This window comes from Liolophura sinensis, chromosome 9 (genome assembly GCF_032854445.1).
Source record: "Liolophura sinensis isolate JHLJ2023 chromosome 9, CUHK_Ljap_v2, whole genome shotgun sequence".
Taxonomy (NCBI): domain Eukaryota; kingdom Metazoa; phylum Mollusca; class Polyplacophora; order Chitonida; family Chitonidae; genus Liolophura; species Liolophura sinensis.
This window is the reverse complement of record NC_088303.1, coordinates 19,666,184-19,686,184: the sequence shown is the minus strand read 5'-3', so window position 1 is coordinate 19,686,184 and position 20,001 is coordinate 19,666,184. Positions and strand designations below refer to the sequence as shown.

The window sequence follows — 20,001 nt, the reverse complement described above, 5'->3', positions numbered from 1 at the left end:
CGGTTTCTTTTCACCACAATACTGGCCGCCGTCGTATAAGTGAAATATTCTTGAGTACGGCGTAAAACACCAATCGAATAAATAAATCAATCAAATATTCGTAAGATGTGTAAGCTGAGTCAGTTCTCAATAACGCAATTTCCGGGTCTGTTCAGGCGATTGGCATGAAAGCGCCACAGATTAAGTCGATTGTTTTTGATATTTGATAATAGGCGTGAAAATATTTTACAGCTTGTTTCTTTTAACTTCTATATTCACGATATGTTGTAAATCACATAAATGTTACCGACACTATTTCCCAAGCTAGTGTTTGGTAAGAAAACAGAAGCCCACTTATACATATACTGCGCACAAAGAAGTCTGGCGATCTCCTGACTAATCTATGGAAGACTACATCGGTTATATTTACTAGTATTTATTTATTTATTTGATTGGTATTTTATGCCGTACTGAAGAAAATTTCACTTATACGACGGCGGGCAGGTTATGGTGCCCGGGGGTGAACGCACGATCATACGCAAGGTGAGAAAACCTTCCCACGGAGGGGCGGAGCTAACTCAGTTATAAAATACAAATAATCGTCCTTGAAGCTCAATACATGCCCTCGGGAGCAACATCACTTACTTAAGAGAAAGTGACACCTGCACTGAACATGCTTTTTGTACAGTCAATGTTGATAAAATGTATTTTCTTACCTGTAGCACTGAGTGCAATGATCGTCTGGGATGTATACATTGTATGTTGTTTAAGTTGTATGGCTCCACTTGTAACGGAGCCATTCAGGAAACAACACAAATGGTCAGTTACTGTCCAAACTCGGTCAAGTTTGTTTACGAAGGCATCGCTTCCATTAAGCTCTAACTGTGTTTTGCAGTTTTTTTTTGTTTTTTTTTTTTGTTTTTGGCCAGATCTTACCAGCGCTCTGATGCCTGTAAAGCACGTGGAGTACTGCATGTAAACACATATATACTGAAAATAACAAGGGATGAAGTGACCAAGGTAAAGTAAACTACAGTGCTTTTATGTGACCATCTGCGCGCTCAAGTACGTGAAATATACTCCGGTATGAAGGAGGAGTGAAATCCCGGCTATTCCTAGTTATTCAGCCTGTATTATTGATATTGTTCAAAGAAAATAGTTTGTATTGTCGAAAAACATGCTGATTGCTGTATTTGCATGTATTTACGAATCATTTAAAAACACGGATATCTTGAATCTTCTGGTGAAAGTACCAGCAAGATCACCACACACAACACTATCGTAAATGTAATCTTTCCCCTTAAATACCAACGCATCAAAACAAACAAGCCGTATTTCCATAGATCAATTTTGTGTTCAGAATGGGTGTTCTGAAAAACCTAAGGAGTCAGTTTAACGGCAAACAGAAAGTTATTTTCCAGCGTCAGTCACCTGTGCTGTATGCAAGAATAGCCGTTCTACTAGTGCGTGAGGTCAAATCAATTGCAGTTAACATCACTGCATTTCTATTACCTAAGTCTGTTTAAACCATGGTGCTGGGACGTGCAATTTGCAACTATTTATGTATTTACATGAACAGTCAGAATAAAACCCTGACTGGGGTAAACTGACCAGAGACCTTATTTCAAGCAATGATCACGTGTGACCATTTGCCAGCTAACACACTGTCATCACTGCTCTGCGTTTTCTCCCTATGCTGTACACCTAGGCTGGGTGTCACACCATAGACATCAACTGGTTACCCAGATCCTAAGTTTATTTTAAAAAGCTTCAGTTGTCAGAGTAAAGAGATTCACGCCGAACGCATCGTGGAACTAACAAAGCTGAATACAAAAATGTATGATAACTTTTAACCCCATGCGAGACTCGAACTCGCAATCTTCTGATTCGAAATCAGACACCTTTTTTTCTATTGAAAGTAGATTTATTGAACCATATATCCCCAGTGTATACAAAGTGATCAATATATATAGCATCATTTGCCCTTCATGTAAAAATGGTATTGAAAAAATATCACAGATAGGCGGGTTTAAAAGTGGCAGTAGCATCTGTAGACGCCCTGTGTCGCCCATTTTAACAAAGTGGGTTGTTGTACAGATAATTTCTGTAAAAAAGTTGCAAAATAAAACCACGAGCAGTTAAGGACTGATGCCAGTAGGTATTTAAACACCAGTTTTGGGGCTTCAAGTTCCCCTTTTAGCGAGGTGATATTCCGTGATTTCCCTGAAAATCATTCTAGGATTGTGTAACACAGGTGGCTGTAACAAATGTTGTCGGGAAAAATCATTACACGACGGGATTTTGGAACATAAATCCGACCAAGCTGACTTTAACTCCGCATAAAAAAAGCGGTAGAGAGTTTAACAAATATGTGTTTACCGACAGAGGTAAACGTAAATTTAAATCATTCCATCTTGACAATAACATACAAAAGAAATTATTCCACACAGTAGTGCAGACCTCATAAAAAAATCTAAACAAAAACTTCAGGCGAAAAGCTTTCACCTTACATGCTTTATGCGTTAATCCCAAGTCACATTTGCTTTTCTCGTTTATTATCACTCCATATGATGCCAAAGGGGTCTTGGTGTCCCAAAGAAAATCTAAAACAATCCATTTCATTCCCTTGATAAAATTGTGAGGCACGGGCAAAACAGCCAGGTGATACCAAATTTTCGTCATTAATAAAGTCGTTATAATACTTACTTTCACCTGGATGGACAACTTCCGCTGTTTCCACATGTTAACAATAGATTTGACGTTTTTTATTTTCCTATTCCAATTTAGTTCATCACACAGTCTCTGATCCCGGCCTAGATGAGCCCCAAGTACTTTAACATTATCTTTGGCTGATGGCATGTTTTCAATGTTATCTACATTACTTACAATACCAGGACACCAGATTTCCGACTTGTCCACATTTTGCTCATTGTTGGACGCCGCACCATATTTTTTAACTATATTTTTGACATTCGTGATAGATCCTCGATCAGGAAACGGAATTCATTTACAAAAAATTTCACCAATTATCAAATTACTCCGCTTTTCATAACGCTGGTCAATTTACCCACGCTAAAAATCTTCCTATATACCTCATGTAAAACACGCCTAACACCACCCAAAAGTGCAAAAAGAATTCAGCTGTATAGCCATCATTGCCCGGACTTTTATTTCCAGACATACCATTTAGTGCTTCCTTAATTTCTATAAGCGAGAATAATTGTTCACAAAATAAAATATCTTCTTGGCTCAGGGTTGCCTCAATGGCTGATAGTACAGATTCCTTTGCCAAATCATCAGTTTCGTCTTTTTGATAGAAGGAAAATATCTCTTCTAATATACCATTACAGTGACTCGCTGTACTTCCATTTGATAATGTCAGTTGTTTTATAACTTTTTCGTTTTGCTTATATTTCTCTAGATTAGGGAAATATTTGGTGCACTTGTCACTTTCGTGAATATACAGAGCCTTGCATCTCAAAATAGCACCTTTACATCGCTCTGTTTCGAATAACTCTAGTTCCTTCTCAATTTCCAATGCATATTTCAGATCATACTCTAGCACCACGGAAGCTTTCCTGTATCCACTGTCCAGCTTTCTTGGAGCATGAATAAGGTTCTCGCGTTTGTCTTTTTAACACATTTTCCCAAAAAGTTGTGAGAAAGTTTTAAGTTGGTATTTTAGGTTATCCCACCATAGGCATACATTTTCAACAAAAAGGAACGTGTAAGCTGAGTGTATATCAACTGATTAATTCCTCCACAAAATTCTTCATTACAAAAGAGGATGTTATTAAAAACATACTAACCCGGCCCCCTTTCGACACCTGAAAATTCACATTTAACAAAAACGATGGAGCGATCGCTCTACGACGTGTTTCTGGTATATGTGTTTCTGATATACACGGATTGGTAGCTAGCCACAAGTTGCTTGAACATTATACAGTAGTCTATGTCCGTCAACGTCTCCAGGTAAAAGCGATATTATTGGGGTGACGTAACCACCATATATCAACAAGCTGGTTAGTGATGAGATTACATAACACCTGTCTCCATTTGTCGGCTTCTAGAACATGAGCTGATCTATATTCTCTCATAAGTCTCGTAAATTCACCTGATATAACTGTCCGTACTTCACATAAAACGCTTTCCAATTTCTCAAAAAAATTTTACTTTCTCGTTCCACTGCTGCTGTTGTCCTAATTCGACTATTATAATTTTCGTTCCCGTGTAAATTCGCCTTTTGATATCAGATAACAAGTTCTCACCCAGATCCTTCAATTTTTCTTCCATGAGTTCGTCACTGACATAGCTTGGTAGATGCAAAAAACAAAAGACACCAACACAGTTCTCTTCACGAGTTCAGTGCGAGGAAAGAACTCACCACTAATCTCCAGTCCTTCCGATGAAAAGGTTGCTACAGGCTCTATCACATACTGTCAGGTAATACGTATCATTCCTGCGAGGTAGATAGGCTTATAGCGTGTTGAGTTCACATATCATTTCCACCGATGTTTTCAAAATATCTGCTGAGAATTTCTTCAAATCTCCAGCCTTCCCGAAAAGTGATAATCCTTGAAATGTCTAGCTAGATAATCCGAATTCTTGTCTTCTCCCATGGAAGGTCTCTTCAAGCGCCATTCAAATGTGCTATTTGCAAGGATAGTCGATGTTCGTCAGTTCAAATAAAATTGCTTGCTTATACAATTTGAAGAATGTCCTAGACTGGGTGTCACACCATAGTCATTAACTAGTAAACATCAACATCCTAATTTTTTTTTAAAAGGCTTTATTTTTCCGAAGACAGAAATTCTCGTCGAATGCATCGCGGAAGGCTTGTCTAACTATCGACCCCGACGAGACTCGAACTCGCAATTTTCTGATTCGCAGTCAGGCGTTTTATCCATTAGTCAACGGAGCCCCTGAGTACTGGGCTAGGAAAACACTTTAAATAAACATTTCCACGGAAGATCAAATGTTGTTTTTCATAACCTCAAGTTTTACATCATCTCCTACAGTTTTGAAAGTATAATAGGCTGCGGAAAAAAAACAGAGTACAATTTTACACAATCTTCAAAATTAAAGGACTATTTAATTTCTTTCACTTGACACAACAAGAACTTATTTGATACCCACGCTCGAACACAAATCGACACCAAACCCGTTGTACTCTCTTTCTACTAACACCAATATGCCTTGATTTCTCCTGACCGTAGGTCGTTGTAGGTATGGTTGGTGTGACGACTTAAATCCCACGAGCACACTGCCATTGGAAAAAGTAGAAAAAACAATTTTTAAAAATCAATCTAACGGTAAAGTGAAAATTCTCTTTCAGCTCCATTCAAATGTACTATTTGCAAGGACAGTCGTTATACTTGAGTTCAAGTAAAATTGTTTGTTTTTACAATCTATAGAATGTCCTAGACTGGGTGTTACACCGTAGTTTTTTTTTTTTTAATAAGAAGTAATTTATTCACATTATTCAATACAACAGATTTATATAGTACAATTTACAATATTACGTATATTCTTACACGCAGTCCATTTTAAAAATACAGTATCACAGACTTATTTAGACTAGCGTAAGAAAAACCACAAATTACTTTAGCATGAAGATTAACTTGTCATCTGTGACTTTACAAATAGTGCCATTCCTGCACCAAAGTCTAGCAAATCTGCTCGTATCAAGTCGCAGGAAATCGACAGGAACTCTAGTGCGAATCAAGTTTTTAGCGGCGGATAGAATGCTGGTGATATCTCTTTGCTTTAAATTAAATATAACGTCAATCCTTGCACACCAACTACAAAACTGAAGCACACAGATTATATATAAGGTTACGCTCATCCTTATTGACGCTAACGTCAAGTAACTTGAACATCGATGTTCTCTTATCTAGACTGGGCAGAAACCCAGCGTACAAGATAAAAACACGACCGAATTCATTGAAAACATTTTGCACTATTCTGCATTGAACAAATAAATGATGCTGGGTTTCGGAGCCAGCACAAAAAACACACAAATTATCCGTTGCCACGTATCGCCTTATTAATCGCTCTTTTACAGGTAAAATATCATGTACCAATTTAAAGCAAAAATGAACTAAATTGTGGTACAAAAATGTATGAAACCCATTTTTCCAAATAATATCCCAGCTTAACTGAGGCGAAGCTAACATAACACGAGGAATCTGAACAACTCTGGTCATCAATACATTGTAAATAAATTTGCTGCAGTACATAACACTTGATAGCTGTTGACCGGAATAGAACTCCTTCTAAGCGCTTATGGCAAACCTGTAAAATGGTGGCACATTTTTTGAGTGGGGAATGTTTGGTCTTGCAAACTCTGGACAAACGGATCTTAGAGATAAACCTAACCAGTAAACCGCAAAATATTTCCAGCCAGCGGCTGTTCCATAGATCAACTCTAGGATGTCACGAATAGCCAAAGCTTTAGTTTTACACTCAACATTGTGCACATTTAATCCCCCACATGAGCATTTGTTATGAACCACATCTCTCTTTAAACTTTCAGGTTTGTTGTCCCATAGAAACGTGAACACAGTGCGTGAACACAATGTTGTAAATATCGTTGGTAGTAACATACACTGTGCCATAAACCACAGCACTGCAAGAGCTACAGTATTGCTAAGTACTGAGCGACCTCTTAGGGTAAGATGTCTACCATTCCAAGAAGAGACATGTTTCTTTACTTTGCCTAAGACACGCTCAAAGTTCAAGGTTGCGCTCTCTTTCCCGAAATAAACTCCACATATTTTTGCGTTCTTCACCATCTTAATGCCGACATCGGATGTGGCGTCTGTTTTCCACTTACCACTTAAGTGCTACAGTTTTTGACAAATTTAATTTTGCCCCTGACGCCCTACCGTGCTTCACGGCCAAATCTAGAACGGACGACAATGACTTTTCTTCCGACAGTATTGCCGTCGTGTCATCTGCAAATGCAGACACCTTCGCTTCTTTTTCCGTTCCAGGCATACGCACACCCTGTCCCTCAGTAAAATTTCGAATTGCAGCTATAAAAGGTTCTAAGGATAATACATATAATATCGCTGACAAAGAACATCCTTGACGCACACTCAAAGGAAATTCCTCAGTGATGTGTCCATTGATAACAACATTACTCGAAATATCTGTATAAAGCAAACCAACACATTTACAAACATCAGGCCCAAATTTAAACTGTTTCAAAACCTTGAATAAAAAGGACCAATCAACTCTGTCAAAAGCTTTTTCCTGGTCTAAGTTCACAAAACATGCCTTTAAATATTTTTGCTCTACATTATCATAAACATTCCGTAATAAATGCAAATTATCAAAAATACTCCTCCCAGAAATGCCACATGTTTGATTGGGCAAAACAATTGAATTAATTACATTCTTCAAACGATTACACAATGCCTTAGACACAATTTTGTAATCCACATTAAACAAACTGATCGGCCTCCAATTCTTAATGTACTGTGAATTGTCAGGGTATTTACAAAGAAGTGTAATTAATCCTGATCGCTGTGAGGAACCTAGTTTACCGACCCTAAAACAGCAGTTAACAACTTTTGTAAATAACTTCCCTTTTACAGACCAAAATTTCAGACATGTATTTAGACATGTTTGAGACCGCACGAAACAGTTCTTGCTCTGTTAGAAGACCCTCACATGCCAATCTACAATCTTGTTTTAACTGCGGCAAGTTAGACAAAAATTCATCCTGACAATCAAAATCGGTCGCTTGTTCAGAATACAACTGCATGTAACACGTTCTAACACAATTAGCTATTTCATTTTGATGGACATGAGAAGCAGAACCATTCTGGTGCCAAATAGCGTTTTTGATCATCTTTTTTTCCCACTGCCAACTTCCCTCCCAATAAAATATTTCGTCGGCTTTTATCCCTTGTCAAAATGTGAGGCTTTTGTCCTAATAAGAGCACCCGCATGAGCGACTTGGTTCATTGCATTGATAGTTTTCTCAACATTTTCAATTTTTTCCACGTTAGTCATAGAGTCTGACTTAAATTCATTCAGTTCTTTGTTCAGTTTTAAGAAATGACTCTTTCTTTTAAAAGATATGTTCTTGCACTATCTGCGAACGACTTCTTTGCAATTAGCTTTAAACATATCCCATCTCTCTATTATATCTTCATTATAATTCTCCTCGATTTCACAATGATCAAAGAAATTAGCAAAGACCTCTTTAACCTGAGCAACAAGCTCTTCATCATTTAACACGGCAGTGTTGCATTTCCAGTAGAAAGGTCCCCATGCAATTACATCCTCAAAATTAACATCAAAATACACACAAGAATGACCGGAAAATGACACACGAGTGACATCTTGTAATCTGTAATCTTGAACACTACTGGAAACGTAAAATCTGTCTAGCCTGCTTGCGCTCTGGTTTCTAGCCCAGGTATACATTTTCTTGTCTGGATGACGTTTGCGGAAAATATCATTTATACCAAAATCTTTTTCTACACAATTAAAATCAACACCGAGAATTATAATTTCACTCCCTCTCATTACACTATCTAAGTTAGAAATGAACTCTTTCCTATCCTTTCCATTATTGGAAGCATAAATACAGATAAGATTTAAAGCTGTATTATTTACATCAGCCTTAACACTGATAAAACGCCCATGAGGACATCTAGTTACACTTTAAATAACGCAATCCACTCTGTATCTAATGATAATTCCTACCCCACAACTTCTGGTAGATCCGTAAGCCCATTTCGCATCCCCAGGAATTTGCGCCAAAGCAATATGGTTATGTAGTTCAGGTTACATGTCATTGTGAGTTATCCACCCTGCCTGCAAGGGGGGCGCTCTGGCCTGTTTTCCCTCTCTTCCTGTTGTGTTATTGGACTGCGTTTGGTATTGTGCATTGTGAAGGAAAATACAGTTCAACCTTACTAATACACGGTCATCTCGCTTGTGGTTTTATCGCTGTAATATCGGGGCTCCTCCTACCTCAACTGGCGTTGCAAATTCTTAGCGTCATTAAAATATTGATAACTAGTTTCCTGGAGAAACAAAACATCAATATTATTCTCAAAAACCAACTCTTTCAGCTGTTCTTGTTTAATACAATCGCGTAAACCATTAACATTTAAGGATGCAAAGCGAATACTACTTAACATCGCCATAATCAAAAAGGGAAATAATGTAACGTACATAACCATCGTGAACGTATGAAATAGCAAGCTCAATCCCTATTCAAATGCCTCCCTTTTCCTATACTCTAACAACGTAGTGTCATTTCCCTGGGATGGGGTGGGCATCATTTGGGTAGACTCATCAGCGTCAATGCCATTGTCATTTCGATAATCAGACGACAGAGAACTGGAGAGAACTGATGAATTGGCGTGTCCTGTGTCAGGTAAGCTCCCATTGTCCAGTTTGGGCCTCTTTTCTTCCAGTGGCGGTGGCTCGTGCGTACGCTCCTTAGCCACGTGGATTTCAGCGGTAACCACCGTTGTTGAAGGTCCACCTTCTTCACGTGACAATAGCGCACGAATCACCGGAATATCATCTTCTCTTTCAGGGTCAATATTCATGGCATCCCCCTTGTCGGCGCTAATCTTCATGGCTACGCCATTGTCGTCCTTTACGTTGCTGACGTCATATTCCGAATCGTCATCATCGACATCCTTGACATCATCATTTCCTCCTACATACGTCCGCTCCATGGCGGGCGGATCAAAAATCAAGGCCTCATCATCGCTGTCAGAGGGCACATCGCTGTCAACGTTTAAAACGTCAACGTTCTCATGACCAGTCTGCTGATCGACTTCAGTTCGTTGGCTCACGCAAAATGTCATTGACGTTACTTTTAACGCGAACCGCGTACGACACCGTCCTAGCGCAACATTCGCTCAATGTATGTTGAGAGGAACCACACCTTCGACATGCTTCTCCGCAATATTTTTCCGTGGAGCTTCGTGCGGAGAAAATCCATCACAGTTTGTACACCACACAGACCTACAATCGGCAGGCTTGTGACTTTTTTGGCCACATTTCCGGCACTCGTATGTCTGACCCGGGTAGGTGAACATGATAACATCACCCCAGAAATTAATAAAGTTCGGGACATACCGAACTTTGTGACACCTAAAACGATATATCCTAATCCCTGTTTATACATGGGACAAGTCCGAATCGGAAAATTTAGGTTTAGTCACACCAAGACAGTCACCATAAGGCTTCAACGCGGACGCTATAAGGTCATCAGACATTTCATCGGGGGCCCAGCGGGCGGTCAAGTTAAGATATAAAGATGACACTGGAACGATAGTCCAGGTTGTTCCATCCATGACAAAGCTTCCTTAATTCACAGGGGCGTTATGCCCAGCCAAGGTAGAAACCCGCACATAAAACATTTTCATCAAATAGTTCTTCTGAAAACTAATCAGCTCAGATTTAATGTTAATCACATTTGACAGAAATCCAATAAAGTCCCTCTGGACCGCCGTAGTAAATGACACACTACTTCTCGTTAAAATAGTCACAGACAATGTTCTGCCTGGCTTGCTCAGGGGCATAAAAGACACCAGCCTAGACATACCCGTTCTCAATGGGCACAAGCCCTCCACCCTGTTTGAGAATTTGGCCAAATTCAGTCCGTATCGTCCACAAATCTTTGTAAAAATGCACAAAACACTGGTGTTGTTGTTGCACAATTCGTTAACAACAGAGCTCGCAAAACACGTTTGACCACTTTCACAGTCACAGCCGAACTCTCCCCGGGTGTTACACCAAAGTCATCAACTCGTTCCAGGCATTCCACGTTTAATTTAAAAGGCTTTAGTTGTCCGACGACAGAAATTCCCGCCCAACATATCGTCGTTGAATACAAAAGTACAAGGATACTTTCTACTCCGACGAGACTCGAACTCGCAATCTTCTGATTCGAAGTCAGACGCCTTATCCATTAGGTCACGGGGTCATTGAGAACACGGTTATGCAAACACTTTAAACAACCCTTTCCACGGCAGTTGAAATGTGGCCTTATAACCTCAAGTTTTACATCATCTCCCATACAGATTTGCTAGTATAACACGCTGCGCAAAAATCACCTAGTACAATTTTACACAATCTTCCAAATAAAAGCACTATTTAACTTCTTTCACTTCACACAACAAGAACTTATCTGATACCCACGCTCGAACACAAATCGACACCAAACCCGCTGTACTCTCTTCCATCTAACACCAATATGGCTTGATTTCTCCTGACCATAGGTCGTTGTAGGTATGGTTGGTGTTACTACTTAAATACCACGAGCACACTGTCTTTGGAAAAAGTAGAAAAAATAATTTTTAAAGAATCAATTTAACGGTAATGTGAAAATTCCCTTCCAGTGCCATTCAAATGTACTATTTGAAAGGACAGTCATTATACTTGAGTTCAAGTAAAATTGTTTGTTTTCAGAATCTGTAGAATGCCCTAGACTGGGTGTTACACCAAAGTCATCAACTCGTTCCAGGCATTCCACGTTTAATTTAAAAGTCTTTAGTTGCCCGAGGACAGAAGTTCCCGCCCAACGCATCGTCTAACTATCGATGTTGAATACAAAAATGCATGGATACTTTCGACCCCGACGAGACTCGAACTCGCAATCTTCTGATTCAAAGTCAGACGCCTTATCCATTAGGCCATGGGGCCATTGAGAACACAGACATGCAAACACTTTAAACAGACCTTTTCACGGCAGCTGAAATGTGGCCTTCTTATAACCTCAAGTTTTACATCATCTCCCATACAGATTTGCTAGTATAACAGGCTGTGCAAAAATCAAAAAGTCCAATTTTACACAATCTTCTATTGAACTTCTTTCACTTCACACAACAAGAAGTTATTTGTTACCCACGCTCGAACACAAATCGACACCAAACCCGTTGTACTCTCTTTCTTCTAACACGAATATGCCTTGATTTCTCCTGACCGTAGGTCGTTGTAGGTATGGTAGGTATGTTACACCAAAGTCATCAACTCGTTCCAGGCACTCCACGTTTAATTTTAAAGGCTTTTTTTTTTAAAAGATTGAATTTATTCCCAATAAACGTTTACGAAACATACATACACAATGACATATCAGTAACAGAGTAATATTGAGATTTACAGCGCAGCCCAGTTAAAAACAAAACATATCACAGACAAGTTGGTACTGCTGTGTGACACTTGTAATCATAAAATCACTTTGTTAGCGGAGTAAATAAACTAGCTTGTCATTGTCTACTCTACAGAAGATTTCATTGTGACACCAATACTTTTGAAACATTGACCGATTTAACCGATAGAAATCAACATGAACTCTTGTCTTAATCATACCTTTAGCCACGGCAACGATCGTTCTTGCATCTCTTTGCTTATTCTGAAACACCACTTCGTTTCATGCACACCAAGTACAAAATTGTAACACTGTAATTATATATAACACAACAGCCCTCACTTCCGGACTAAGAGGAAAATTAACTGATTTGTAAATTAGTGTGTCCTTGTCAAGATTCGGCAAAACGCGACCATAAAGAAAAAACACCCGGCTGAATTCCTGGAACACCTGAAAGACAATATGACATTGAACAAACAAATGGTCCTATGTTTCCGAACCAGAACAAAATACACAGGAGTCGTCAGTGGCGATATTACGCCTCAGTAGTCTTTCTTTGACGGGCAAAATATCATAAACAAGCTTAAAAGAGAAACTGAGCAAGTTATGATCTAAAAACTTGTGGAACACCGTTTTCCAAATAACACCCCATCTCAACTGCGGAGATGTTAGCATCACCCGTGGCGCCTGTAAGGCTTTCGTGACAAGCTGATCATAAATAACTTTACTAGGGTACATCACAGAAGGTAACGTTTGACCACTATAGAATCCCTGAAAGCATTTATCCCAAACTGGTAGAAGGGTGTGTTACGTTCTGAGTGTGGGACACTGTGCCTGGCAAATTCAAGACAAACACTCCTCAAAGATAAACCTAACCAGTAAATCGCAAAATATTTCCAATCAGCCTCAGTACCATAAACCAATTTTAATATGTATCGTACGGCTAAAGCTTTCGCTTTGCACTCAACCTTATGAACATTTAAACCTCCACTCTTAAATTTATTGTGTACAACAACAGGCTTTAAACTCTCAGGCTTATTATTCCACAAAAATTTAAATACTATCTGCGTACATTGAGTGACACATTTAGCGGGTAACAAATACATTGTGCTGTGAACCATAAAACCGCTAGGGCTACAGTGTTAATTAGTACAGCCCTCCCCCTAACAGTTAAATATCTTCCACACCAAGAAGTTACATTCTTCTTACCTTTATTTAAGACACGAGTACAGTTGAGTTCCGCCTGGTCTTTTCCAAAAAAAATTCCATAAATGTTGGAATTCTGAACAGTATTCAACCGTAAATGAGGCACTAACGAACTATCCCAATTTCCAATAGTGGTCTCGGACAGATTCAGTTTTGCCCCAGATGCCCTGCCATAATTTTCTGTCAAAGTAACCACTTCTTGCACGGAACTTTCATCTGAGAGAATTGCGTAGTGTCATCCGCGAAGGCAGAAACCTTAGCCTGCTTAGTTGTTCCCGGCATCGCAACACCATTAATCACAGTGGATTTCCTAAGCGCCGATATAAACGGCTCTAACAATAAAACGTACGACAGTGGAGATAGGGAACACCCCTGACGGACTCCTCTATTTAAACTAAATTATTCACTTATGTGTCCATTTACAATCACACTGCTGAAGATATTTGTGTACAGTAATTTAACCCATGCACAAAATTCGGGCCCAAAATTAAACTTCTCTAAACATTTGAACAAAAAGGACCAATCAACCCTGTCGAAAGCCCTCTCCTGATCTAAGTTTAAAAAGCATGCCTTCAAATCTTTCTTTTCCACGTAATCATAATCATCATTACGTAAAAGATGTAAATTGTCGAATATACTACGACCTGGTATTCCACAAGTTTGGTTCTGATTTACCACGTTGTCAATAACAGATTTTAAACGATTACATAAAGCTTTTGACACAATTTTGTAATCCACGTTCAGTAAACTAATAGGCCTCCAGTTCCTTATGTCCGTTGCATTATTGGGGTCCTTACATAGCAATGTGATAAGACCACTCCGCTGGGACGGACTTAAACTGCCGGAGCGAAAACAACAATTGACAATGCGCCTTCACAAAGAGCTTTACAATGATCATTTAACTTCGGTAATTCTGATAGAAACGCGTCTTGACACACAAAATCAGTATTCTGCTTACTGTACAATGGTTTGTAATATGACCTGATACAAATTTAGCAATTTCATGCTGGGATTTATGGGACTGAGACTCATTCCCATGGCACATAATTTCCTTTATCATTTTCTTTTCCCCCCTCCCCACTTCCCTCCTAATAAAATACTTCGTAGGCTTTCCCCCCTTATCAAAGTGAACAGCCATAGCCCTAATAACCGATCCCGCATGTCTGTCTCTATTTAAACAATTAATAGTCTTCTTTACATTACCGATCTTATCACTATTTACGACAGGGTTTGTCTTTAATACATTTAATTCATCTTGTAGATCCAACAACTGGCTCTTTTTCCTTAATGAAACTTGGGAACAATAATTACGTATTACATCTTTACAATCCGTTTTGAAAGCCTCCCACCTGTCCACTAAGGTATCATCACAAATGTCACAATCAGAAAAAATACTTACAAAGACATCATTTATTTGTACAGCAAGTTCATCGTCATTCAAAACAGAAGTGTTACATTTCCAATAAAACGGACCCCAAGTAATTACATCCGTAAAATTTACATCAACAATAGGACAAGAATGATCAGAAAAGGAGACATGTTTAACATCACAAAAGGTTACATAACTCTGAACAGCATTAGGAAGGTAGAATCTATCAAGCCGACTAGCGCACTGGCCTCTTGACCAGGTGTAGCACCGTTTGTCCGGATGAAACTTCCGAAAAATATCACACACCTCAAAATCATATTTAATACTATTAATCTCATCAATACCAACATTTCTCACATTATTTGCAGACCCATTTCTATCCAATATAATATTTTCAACGTAGTTAAAATCCCCACCAAGAATGACTAATTCACTCCCACGCATTACACTGTCTAAGTTAGAAATGAATTCTTTCCTATCCTGTGGATTATTAGGAGCATATATACATATCAGATTAAGAGCCGTGTCATTAATTGTCACTTTAACACTTATGTAACGCCCGTTAGGACATCTAACGACATTACGTATTACACAGTCAACGGTGTATCTAATCACAATCCCTACCCCACAACTTTTACTTGACCCGTAGGCCCACCTAGCATCCCCTGGAATTTTAAAATTCCTAGCGTCCTTATAATCTTGAAAATGTGTTTCTTGTAAGAACAAAATATCAATATTGTTATCAAAAACAAATTGTTGTACCTGCTCCTGCTTTGTAACAGCACGCAGGCCATTAACATTGAAAGTGCCAAAACGTGTGTTAGATACGAGAGACATTAAACAGATAAGAAAAATATGAAGGTACATACCCATTGTTCATGTGGGAGCATATCCATGAACATATCCTAGTAAAATCTATTCATTGTCTTTACGCGCTCTCGAACGAGAGGCGAAAGATTTCCTGCGCCGATACTCTAATAACATTTTATCAGTACCTTGAGAGGGGGTGGGTGTCATGATTTCAGATATGTCCGAGTCCCCCTGCATTACGCAATCCGACGGTAGAGTGCTCCATAATGCCGATGACGTCCCCTCCGGTTCATTGTCCAGTTTTGCTCTCTTTTGTTCAACGGGCTCTGGAGATCGCACGCAGTGGACTTCCGCCTCGACTTCTATCGCACCAGACAAATCTCTGGTCACACCATCACGGTCTTTGGTGACATTAGGTACAACGCGCGTACCTCTGTCACACTCCATGTCACCCACTGGATCATCCTCCGCTCTGGTAGCGTCAATCTCAGTTTCGTCATGTGTGCCCATTTCTTCGTTATCATCATCATCACCATCACCACTATCACCATCATCATCACTATCTACGTCAACATCATCACCATCTTCTCCTTAGTTGTCAATTATGTTGTTGCCCTTGTCCAGTTTAACAATTTTCATGGCAGGAGGTGGAAACTCTAAGTCATCGTCGCTACCGCCCCCAACAACGTCAACGTCCTGATCGGGGCCCTGTACGCTCGACGTATTCTGCACAGAATTCTTCACTTTGCCCGAGCACAGCAATTACCACTTGCAGGTTCCATCGAGCCACACATACGACACGCTCGTGTACAATCCTTCACATTGTGGAGATCATCATGAGGGGAGAACCCCGAACAGTTATCGCACCATAAGGCACAGCATTCCATGGCTTTATGCCCATTATGTCCACACTTTCTACATTCGTAGATTTGCCCAGGGTATGTAAACATTACTACCTCACCCCCCAGGTTAATAAAGTTCGGCACATACCGCGTTTTGTGGCACCTGAACCGATATACTCGAATACCAGTTCGCACGCCCGCAAATTCCTTGTCAGAAAACCGCGGTTTCGTAACACTAAGGCACTCTCCGTATGGTTTCAAAGCGGACGCTATCAAATCATACGACATTTCATCAGGAGCCCAGTGAGCAGTAAAGTTCATAAACACAGAACTGGCCGGGGTAATATTCCATACGGTGTCACCAATAACAAACTTTTCCTGCTTCAACAGAGCACTATGTGCAGCCTGTGTGGCAACACGAACATAGAAAATCTTCTTCAGGTAATTCTTTTGAAAACACACTAAGTCAGATTTGATGTTAATCACACTTGACAAAGCCTCAATAAAGTCTCTTTGGACGGCAGATAAAAAGCTTACACTGCTACGTGTAGACATAGCTACGGACAATGGCCTGTCCGGCTTGTTCAGAACAGGGAAATAAACAGACTTCGACATTATCATGAATTTTGACTGGGCCATGGCCAAAATCGCACAAATAAAGACACCCTCGAACTCAGCTAAGTCTTGTCAACAATATGGCACAAAAATATTGAACAAAAAAAGTCACTCACTATACCTAAGGATGCCACCGATTTGTTGCGCTGTAAAAAAGCACGTCTTCACTCCACCTCCCCTCTGCGCTGGTCCTCCTTTAAAAGTCTTTAGTTGCCCGAGGATAGAAATTCCCGCCATCTAACTATCGATGTTGAATACAAAATAATATGGATACTTTCGACCCCGACGAGACTCGAACTCGCAATCTTCTGATTCGAAGTCAGACGCCTTATCCATTAGGCCACGGGGCCATTAAGAACACAAAAACAGACACTTAAAACAGACCTTTTCACGGCAGCTGAAATGTAGCCATCTTATAACCTCACGTTTTACATCATCTCCCATACAGATTTGCTAGTATGACACGCTGCGCAAAAATCACCTAGTACAATTTTACACAATCTTCAAAATAAAAGCACTATTTAACTTCTTTCACTTCACACAACAAGAAGTTATTTATTACCCACGCTCGAACACAAATCGACACCAAACCCGTTGTACTCTCTTTCTTCTAACACCAATATGCCTTGATTTCTCCTGACCATAGGTCGTTGAAAGTAAGGTTGGTGTGACGACTTAAATACCTCGAGCACACTGTCTTTAAAAAAAGTAGAATAAAAAAATCATTAAAGAATCAGTTTAACGGTAAAGTGAAAATTCTCTTCCAGCAACATTCCAATGTGCTTTTTGCAGGGACAGTCGTTATACTTGAGTTCAAGTAAAATTGTTTGTTTTTACAATCTGTAGAATGCCCTACACTGAGTGTTACACCAAAGTCATCAACTCGTAGCAGGCATTCCACGTTTAATATAAAAGTCATTAGTTGCGCGAGGAAAGAAATTCCCGCCCAACTATCGATCTTGAATACAAACTAATATGGACATATTCGACCCCGACGAGACTGGAACTCGCAATCTTCTGATTCGAAGTCAGACGCCTTATCCATTACACCACGGGGCCATTGAGAACACAAAAACAGACACTTTAAACAGACCTTTTCACGGCAGCTGAAATGTGGCCTTCTTATAACCTCAAGTTTTGCATCATCTCCCATACAGATTTGTTAGTATAACACACTGCGCAAAAATCACCTAGTACAATTTTACACAATCTTCAAAATAAAAGCTCTATTTAACTTCTTTCACTTCACACAACAAGAAGTTATTTGTTACCCACGCTCGAACGCAAATCGACACCAAACCCGTTGTACTCTCTTTCTTCTAACACCAATATGTCTTGATTTCTCCTGACCGTAGGTCGTTGTAGGTATGGTTGGTGTGACGACTTATATACCTCGAGCACACTGTCTTTGAAAAAAGTAGAATAAAAAAATCATTAAAGAAATAGTTTAACGGTAAAGTGAAAATTCTCTTCCAGCAACATTCCAAAGTGCTTTTTGCAAGGACAGTCGTTATACTTGAGTTCAAGTAAAATTGTTTGTTTTTACAATCTGTAGAATGCCCTAGACTGGGTCTAAAGCATTCTACAGACTGGGTTAGACGCATCGTCTAACTATCGATGTTGAATACAAAATATTATAAATACTTTCGACCCTGACGAGACTCGAACTCGCAATCTTCTGATTCGAAGTCAGACACCTTATCCATTAGGCCACGGGGCCATTGAGAATACAAAAACAGACACTTTAAACAGACCTTTTCACGGCAGCTGAAATGTGGCCTTATAACCTCACGTTTTACATCATCTCCCATACAGATTTGTTAGTATAACGCGCTGCGCAAAAATCACCTAGTACAATTTTACACAATCTTCAAAATAAAAGCACTATTTAACTTCTTTCACTTCACACAACAAGAAGTTATTTGTTACCCACGATCGAACACAAATCGACACCAAACCCGTTGTACTCTTTTTCTTCTAACACCAATATGCCTTGATTTCTCCTGACCGTAGGTCGTTGTAGGTATGGTTGGTGTCACGACTTAAATACCTCGAGCAAACTGTCTTTGAAAAAAGTAGAATAAAAAAATCATTACAGAATCAGTTTAACGGTAAAGTGAAAATTCTCTTCCAGCAACATTCCAAAGTGCTTTTTGCAAGGACAGTCGTTATACTTGAGTTCAAGTAAAATTGTTTGTTTTTACAATCTGTAGAATGCCCTAGACTGGGTCTAGGGCATTCTACAGACTGGGTTAGACGCACCGTCTAACTATCGATATTGAAAACAAAATAATATGGATACTTTCGACCCCGACGAGACTCGAACTCGCAATCTTCTGATTCGAAGTCAGACGCCTTATCCGTTAGGCCACGGGGCCATTGAGAATAGAAAAACAGACACTTTAAACAGACCTTTTCACGACAGCTGAAATGTGGCCTTCTTATAACCTCACGTTTTACATCATCTCCTATACAGATTTGTTAGTATAACGCGCTGCGCAAAAATCACCTAGTACAATTTCACACAATCTCAAAATAAAAGCACTATTTAACTTCTTTCACTTCACACAACAAGAAGTTATTTGTTACCCACGCTCGAACACAAATCGACACCAAACGCGTTGTACTCTTTTTCTTCTAACACCAATATGCCTTGATTTCTCCTGACCGTAGGTCGTTGTAGGTATGGTTGGTGTGACGACTTAAATACCTCGAGCACACTGTCTTTGAAAAATGTAGAATAAAAAAATCATTAAAGAATCAGTTTAACGGTGATGTGAAAATTCTCTTCCAGCAACATTCCAATGTGCTTTTTGCAAGGACAGTCGTTATACTTGAGTTCAAGAAAAATTGTTTGTTTTTACAGTCTGTAGAATACCCTAGACTGGGTGTTTTTTTTGTTTTTTTTTTTTTGAAAATTGTTGAATTTATTCCCAGATTGTCATCAAATACACAAGATTTCACAATACCCGGCTATCACAAACTTTTGAAATCACAAGGCAGTCTTAATTAAAATAAAATATCACAGAAAAGATGACTGCTTTGTGAAT

At 39.4% G+C, this 20,001-nt stretch overlaps 4 non-coding genes across 4 annotated transcripts; all 4 read right to left on the bottom strand.

Moving 5' to 3' along the window:
• Nucleotides 1–11,591: 11,591 nt before the first annotated feature.
• Nucleotides 11,592–11,664, bottom strand: Trnaq-uug (transfer RNA glutamine (anticodon UUG)). The gene has a single exon. It is a non-coding gene; the product is annotated as a tRNA-Gln (tRNA).
• Nucleotides 11,665–17,228: 5,564 nt separating this feature from the next.
• On the bottom strand, nt 17,229–17,301 carry Trnar-ucg (transfer RNA arginine (anticodon UCG)). Its single transcript has one exon. It is a non-coding gene; the product is annotated as a tRNA-Arg (tRNA).
• A 1,297-nt stretch (nt 17,302–18,598) lies between these two features.
• On the bottom strand, nt 18,599–18,671 carry Trnar-ucg (transfer RNA arginine (anticodon UCG)). The gene has a single exon. It is a non-coding gene; the product is annotated as a tRNA-Arg (tRNA).
• A 585-nt stretch (nt 18,672–19,256) lies between these two features.
• Trnar-ucg (transfer RNA arginine (anticodon UCG)) lies at nt 19,257–19,329 on the bottom strand. The gene has a single exon. It is a non-coding gene; the product is annotated as a tRNA-Arg (tRNA).
• Between the last annotated feature and the right edge of the window lie 672 nt (nt 19,330–20,001).